The following is a 7,357-nucleotide window of genomic DNA, read 5'->3' on the forward strand; positions in this document are numbered from 1 at the left end:
TGTGAAATAATTCATGTTTTTGGGGCATGTGGTATTGATAATCCATGGTATTGTAGCAAAGGATATTTTTTACAAGTTAATAATATCCACCGTAATGTGGGGGTGAATGTCCATAGTTAAGAATCTTGTCATATTGTTGTAAAATATTTTAGTTGTGAAATAAGTTATGCTTTTTCGACTTGTAGTATTGATAAGCCATGGTATTGGCCCATGGTATTGGTTGTAAAATATTAAACCTATATTTTGGATCGATCATGTCAAGGAAAATAAAATAATGAAAAACTTTAAAAAAATAAAATCATGCACTATATTTAATCTATTATAATTAGTCAATTTGCTTGCTCTCATCGCTTGGATCCTTAGCTAAGATGGATCTATCTCGGTTCTTTATGATGATGATGATGATGGTTAATGTCCACTGAGACCAAACTTTGGTCTACCAGACCTAAACAAACAAATATTTAGTTTGATTTAAGATTTTATTCATATGCTCAAAAAGCTTGGAGAGAAGCCTCCCAAGCTCACTATAATTTTGACATTGTAAAAGGCTAGGGAGGTCAGTATTGCGACAAATATTATGAAACTGAGATCTAATGTGGTTGTACATGGGGCACTCTAAGAGGAAGTGGTTTTCATTCTCGATGTTCCTATTCTCACAAAGATGGCAAATCCTTTCCATCCATGGTGTTTTAGGAACTGCCCAATGACCTGTTTCACTATGGAGCTCATGAGAGTTTGTTCTAATCTTTGCTATATTAATTTTCTTCTTTAAGCTAGTTAAAACCGAGAGATACTTTTGATCTTCTAGGGTGGGGTTGATGACCTTCTTATAATAACTTAATTTTCATTTAGCTACTAAATCTTTCTCACGCCACAATTTTTCTTTGAACTTGGAAGTAACAATATTTTTAATGTTATTAATGTTTTGCAATGCATCATTCTCATTGATCTCCTAATGGTTTAACCAGGCCCTCGTGTCTTTATACCACCCCCATTTCAGCCTTAGGTGGTTTTGGTGGGAATTTAAAGCTAGCTTAGGAAGCCTGTGATCGCCTATGTTATTGAGCATGTGCTTGTACAATAGAAGCCTAGTCATAGCTAGGCTCTCGATAGGGGAAAGACCTACTTCTATAATGAGAATAGGATAGGGTGTATTGCTTTTAATTTTCAGGTTATACATTATAAAGCACTTCTGGATTTGCTCAATCTTTCTCCAGGACTCTCTAGAGATGTTGCAACACCAAGCCTCACATCCATATAAGATAATAGGAGTGACTAAAGTTTCAAAGAGGAACTTTTTTTTATCCCACATTACGAGGTTTGTCATTTTATAATTATTTTCAAGACCAAAGTAAGTTTTCCACCCCCCATTAATCTGTTTCTCAATGCTATAGTTCTAGTTGAGCCTGTGATGAATATCAATTCCTAGGTACTTGTAAGAGTACACTTCCTCCAAGTTATTATTTTCATACATAAAATTAGCGTAGGTTCCCTTCTTGGATTTGATAATCATAACTTTTGTTTTGTCAGTGTTAACAATCATACCCATGGTAGAGCAGAAATCCTTAAGAAGCCTAAGTTGCTTATCAAGATCAGATGGACACCTTCTGAGGAGAATAATATCGTTATCATAGAGAATAAGGATGACAACTATCCCAGCAAAGATCGTGCCAGCACATCATGCTTCCTCTAAATAACCTTCGAGCTTCTCAATGTAAATGCCAAGTAGGGTAGGGGAGAGGGGGGAACCTTGTTTAGCTTTGATATTACACTTAATATCTTTTGACCACCCCTCATTACTCTTTAACTTGGCTATTAAATTCTCATATAACCTTATAGCGGTAGCTCTCAACTTGAAAGGAACCTTTAGCTCTTCTAATCTTTTCCAAAGATTGTTTCTAGGAACCATATCGAAAGCCTTTCTAAAGTCCACAAAGAAGCAAAAGAGATTGGTTTTGGATTTAAGACCTCTGTGGTACATTATTTTCTAATTAGTCACCGGAGATTCCACAGTAAGAACATTTTTCTGCCAACGTTTCAAATCCCAACTGGGATCCATCATCAGGACAACATGAATGCTTGATAGAAGAAGAGCAGATTTTTAGGGTTTAAATAGAAATGAGGAGAGAAAAGAGGGGAAGGTCGGCTCTCAATTTTTATTTTTATTTATTTTTAATTGAATATTATTATTATTATAATCATTAGTAATAGTAAAATTAATTAATATAAATTATTATTAAGATTAATTGAAAGGTTATAATAATTTTAATATAGTAATTAGTAGTTAGAAATATTAATTGCAATGATCAAAATTAATGATTATTATTACTTTAATTATTATTATTAATATAATAATTAGTACTTAGTAATACTTATAATATCAAATCAATAATATATATTATTTATTAAAATTAATTGAAATGATTAAAATTATTAAAATTATTATTATTATTATTAATATAATAATTAATTATATTAATTATTATCAATATAATAATTAATTATTAATATAATAATTGATATAGTAATTAATATAATAATTGGTAATTAGTAATACTTGTAATATCAAATCAATAATATATATTATTTTTAAAAATTTTATTGAAATGATTATAATTATTTTAATTATTATTAATTAGAAATTAATTATTATTATTAATTAAAATTAATTATTAATTATTATTATTATTAATTAATTAGATATTGATTATTATTATTATTAATTTGAATTCATTATTATTAATTAATATATTATTATTAAAATTAATAGAAATGATTATAATTACATTAATTATTGTTATTAATATAATAATTAGTAATTAGTAATACTTATAATACCAAATCAATAATATATATTATTAAAGATAATGGAAATGATTATAATTATTATAATAACTATTATTAATATAATAATTAATTATATTAATTATTATTAATATAATAAATAATGTAATAATTAATTATTAAAATAATAATTAATATAATACTTAATTAATTATATTAATATAAATATGATAATTAATTATAATAATTAATATTAATTATTATTGATTATTATTAAATTTTATAATTATTTGAAAGAATAAATATTTAATGATTATTATTATTATATTAAAATAGATATTTTTATAATAGGAGATTGGTTTTATCATTACGACATTCCTCACCAATGATCCTAAGTGTAACGAGGTGGTATGTGGCTGAGTGATGCCTTCTAAAACCTGCTTGGCCTTTAGCCCCCTTACCTTCACTTTCAAGCCATATGCTCAACTTCTTTTCCAAAATACTACCATATAACTTGGCTAAGAGAGGGCTGATCATAATTGTCCAATAATTAGAGGGGTTATTTGTATCCCAGCTTTTAAAAATAGGGATAATAAGGCTCTCAGTCCATAGCTTAGGGAACCCTTGCTTGACTGCTTGATTGAAAAGCTTGTGGATGTGGAGGATGAGGATATGGCCTCCAATTTTTAAGATTTCCGCCTTGTAACCTTGAATATACTTAGCATTCCCATTAGCCAGGCATTTAACCCCAAAATCAATGTCTTCTAGAGAGAAAACTTCTTTCGTTGTGGGCAGGGATTCAAAGTTATCCATGACATTTGGAGATTCATAAAGTTTTTTAAGATAGGAATTCCAATCGTGTAAAGAAATTTTATTATTATCTTTAGTTTTCCTAGTCAAAATTTGCCTCTAAAATTTCTTAGGGGTTACCTTAGAGAGGTGTAAGAGATTCTCTTGTCTTTTACGAATGTATTGCCTCTTTTTCCTTTTAGTTAGGGCTTTGTATATTTTTATCTTGACCATTTTAAGAGATTCATCAACAACTTCCTTAATTTCTCTCCTCGCACATTTACAATCATTGTCATACCATGGGTTGGTTTTGCTATTTCTTCTATTATTTGAAACTTCAATTGAGAACTTGTTAATAGAATATGAGATGGTTGTAGTAAAATTATGACAGATGTCTTCTATGTTGTCTATACTAGATAAAGGAACCAAATTAGTTTTTAATTCATTTAGAAAGAGATCATTTTTATTTCTATCAAAAATTAAGTTCTGTCAGCTATAAGGATTATTTTCTATGGGATCTCTATGCATGATAAAATTGAGAGTTATAAGTAAAGGCCTATGATCAGATTCAGGCTCGTGATCGTTTAAGATGTCAAAATTTATTATTTCATTGTATAAAGGGATATCGGAAATAACATAGTCTACCACGCTGCTACCAAGCCCATGGATGTAGGTCATCTGTCTAGAATTGGCCCACTTCTTTAGACCATTGCAAATTATGAGATCCTGAGCACCATAGAGCTTAACTAGCTCCAACCCAGACAGATTATCCCCGAGGTCTTCAAAGCTCCTTTTGTACCTACTAGCCAGAGTAGGGTCTTCATCTAACCAAAGAGGATTAGGGTTGGAATGATTTCTTAGAATAATAGCTTGCTTGCTTGAAGTTCGAGCATTAAAGTCACCTATTAAAAGGATATTACCTTCATTCCTTAGGTTAGAAATATCATTCTCGAAACCATTGTAAAGCCAATTTTTATCTAGATTCTTCTTCTTATAAAAGTTAGAATTGATTGGGGGGAAATAAAATATTGCTATGTAGGTCTATTTATTATTAATATCAGTGATCTCTAGCCAACTATATTGGTTGTAAGGGTCATTTTTATAAATCCTAGCATGGGGAGAGATGTTATTCTTAATGTAACAAGCTATTCCCCCAATGCCTCTGCCAGAGGATCAGTTGTTCCAGGTAGACCATAGCATAAAGCCATCCATGTTAGGGACCTTAGATTCTTCATGCTCCCAAGTTTCAACAAGCAAAATAATATCAAAATCATTTGAGATCCCTCTTAGCTTTGGGACTCTGTTCCATGGAAAATCCCGGCAATTCCAAGAAAGAATCCAGAGTATGTTGAATTTCTATTTAGTACTATCTTCTTGGTTTCTATCTCGAATAAAGGCTTTTCTATTTCTGATTATTACCCATTTTCCTTCCTTTCGAGCTTCTTTTACCTTTTGAACCTCCTTTCTTAATTCTACTTGATCTTTTGGAATGAGATCTTCGTTTATAAATATTCCCGTTCCTTTTAGACTTGAGGTTTTACTAAGTATGTCATACTTATGATCAGTAGAGCTCACCTTTATTCGGATTATTCTTCCTTTATTTCCAGTTAATTTTCCCAACCTTGTTGCTTCTGTGAGACACGTTGTTTTAATTTGTAATCTATTATGTAATTCTGACTGGGCTATGGCTAAAGTATCCTCATCTACCTCTTCTTTTAAACCGAATATTATAAAGTTCAAGGCCCTTTTTTTATGCTCATGGTCTAATTCCATTAATTTTTTCATTTCATCTTTAAATGGTTTGATATCTAATTTATCTACCACATTATTTAGGGTGAGGTGGCTATTAACGTTTTCTTCTAGTTCTTTAATCATGTCTTTCATTTTAAGACTCTCTAAAGTATTAGCCTCCCCTTGCTAGGATGTTTGGTTAGTATCTTGGTTTTTTTTTCTATAATCTACAAGAACTGACATAGATCCATCTTAGCTTAATTGTATTAAAACCTTAATTTAATTTATATAGGAATATTTATAGTAGTCATGAGGATAAAGGGTTTAGATATATCTCGAATTGTAACATTTTCACTTTTAGATTCAATTAAAAAAAATGTTGTGAAATTAAATTAAAATAAAACATTTCTACTATGAAATAAGTTATGGTTTTTTGACATGTGACATTGATAAGCCATGGTATTGGCAGATGTTATTGTAACAAAGTGGATTACAAGTTAATATCCATGGTAAAGTGAGGGTGAATATCCATGGTTAACAATCTATTCATATTGCTATAAAATATTTGATTGTGAAATAATTTATGTTTTCTGGGCATGTGGTATTGATAATCCATGGTATTGTAACAAAGGGCATTTTTTACAAGTTAATAATATATACCATAATGTGGGGGTGAATATCCACGGTTAAGAATCTTGTCATATTCTTGTAAAATATTTTGGTTGTGAGATAAGTTATGTTTTTGGAATGGTAGTATTGATAAGCCATGGTATCGGCCCATGGTATTGTAACAAAGCCTATTCACAAGTTAATAACAAAATCAAATTATAACAAATTAAATTTTATTATTTTTGTTAATTTAACTTTTTATTATTAACTGAGGTCATATTTAAATGTTTACACTCATCCCAATATCATTTCCAACTTCTTCTTCTTCTTTTCAATTTATCCTATTACAAAAAAATAACAAATTCTTATTAAAAATAAATCATTTTTACCCAATTGCAATCTATATATTTTATTTTATATTATAAATATTTCTTTAGTTTTTTCTATTATAAATATTTCTTTTCTTTTTCATTTCCAATTTAGCTCTGAGTTCAACTAAAATATTCACAGATTACAACATCACATTGCAGCACTGTATTTTACTTTGCCTTGTCTATATCTGCGTGGAAATTCCAAAAGAAGGAAAAACATCAACATGATCTATGGATTTCATGGGATTCGAACCCCAGATGGAGTTTTAATGGGAAACACCTTAGGAGAGAATCAATGATTAGATGGAGCAAGGGAAAGGTCACTGGGCATGGATATTTTGGTAATTTGTACATGGGTATTTGGACTCTGTTCTTCCTTTTTACTAAAGAGAATTTTTGTTTGTATGGGTAAATAATTTCGAGGGTTTATATGATCAAAGCATAAATTTTATCTAGATAAGGGCAAGGTCTTTGGGCGTGGATATTTTGGTAATTTATACATGGGTATGAATTTGGACTTCTTCTTTTTTACTAAAGAGGATTTTTGTTCTTATGGGTAAATAATTTCGAGGGTTTATATGATCAAAGAATAAATTTTATTTAGAGTTGAGGGTTTAATGATTATGATATTCTAGTAATTTGTACATGGGTATGAATTTGGACTATGTTCTTCCCTTTTACTAAAGAGGATTTTTGTTCTTATGGGTAAATAGTTTTGAGGGTTTATACGTTCAAATCATAAATTTTATCTAGAGTTGAGAGTTTAATGATTATGATAATGCATATCTTGATTGCGGTCAACAATTCATCAAAAGACAATGCACATGTAAGAATTTTTCATGTCCTTATTGTACAAAGGGTTTAATGATTATGATAGACAATGAATAAGTCAGCATTTTGCATGTCCTTATTGTACAAAGGGTTTAATGATTATGATAATGTATATTTTTCTTGCAGCCAACAATTCATCAAAAGATAATGGACGAGTAAGCATTTTTCATGTCCTTATTGTACAGATCAATTCACTCCTCCCTAAATTTTCTAGGGTCAGAATGAATGAAATTTTATTTTTT

The sequence above is a fragment of the Pinus tabuliformis genome, chromosome 8 (assembly GCF_031772625.1).
Source record: "Pinus tabuliformis cultivar Carrire ecotype Pingquan chromosome 8, CPIR1, whole genome shotgun sequence".
In the NCBI taxonomy this organism is placed as follows: domain Eukaryota; kingdom Viridiplantae; phylum Streptophyta; class Pinopsida; order Pinales; family Pinaceae; genus Pinus; species Pinus tabuliformis.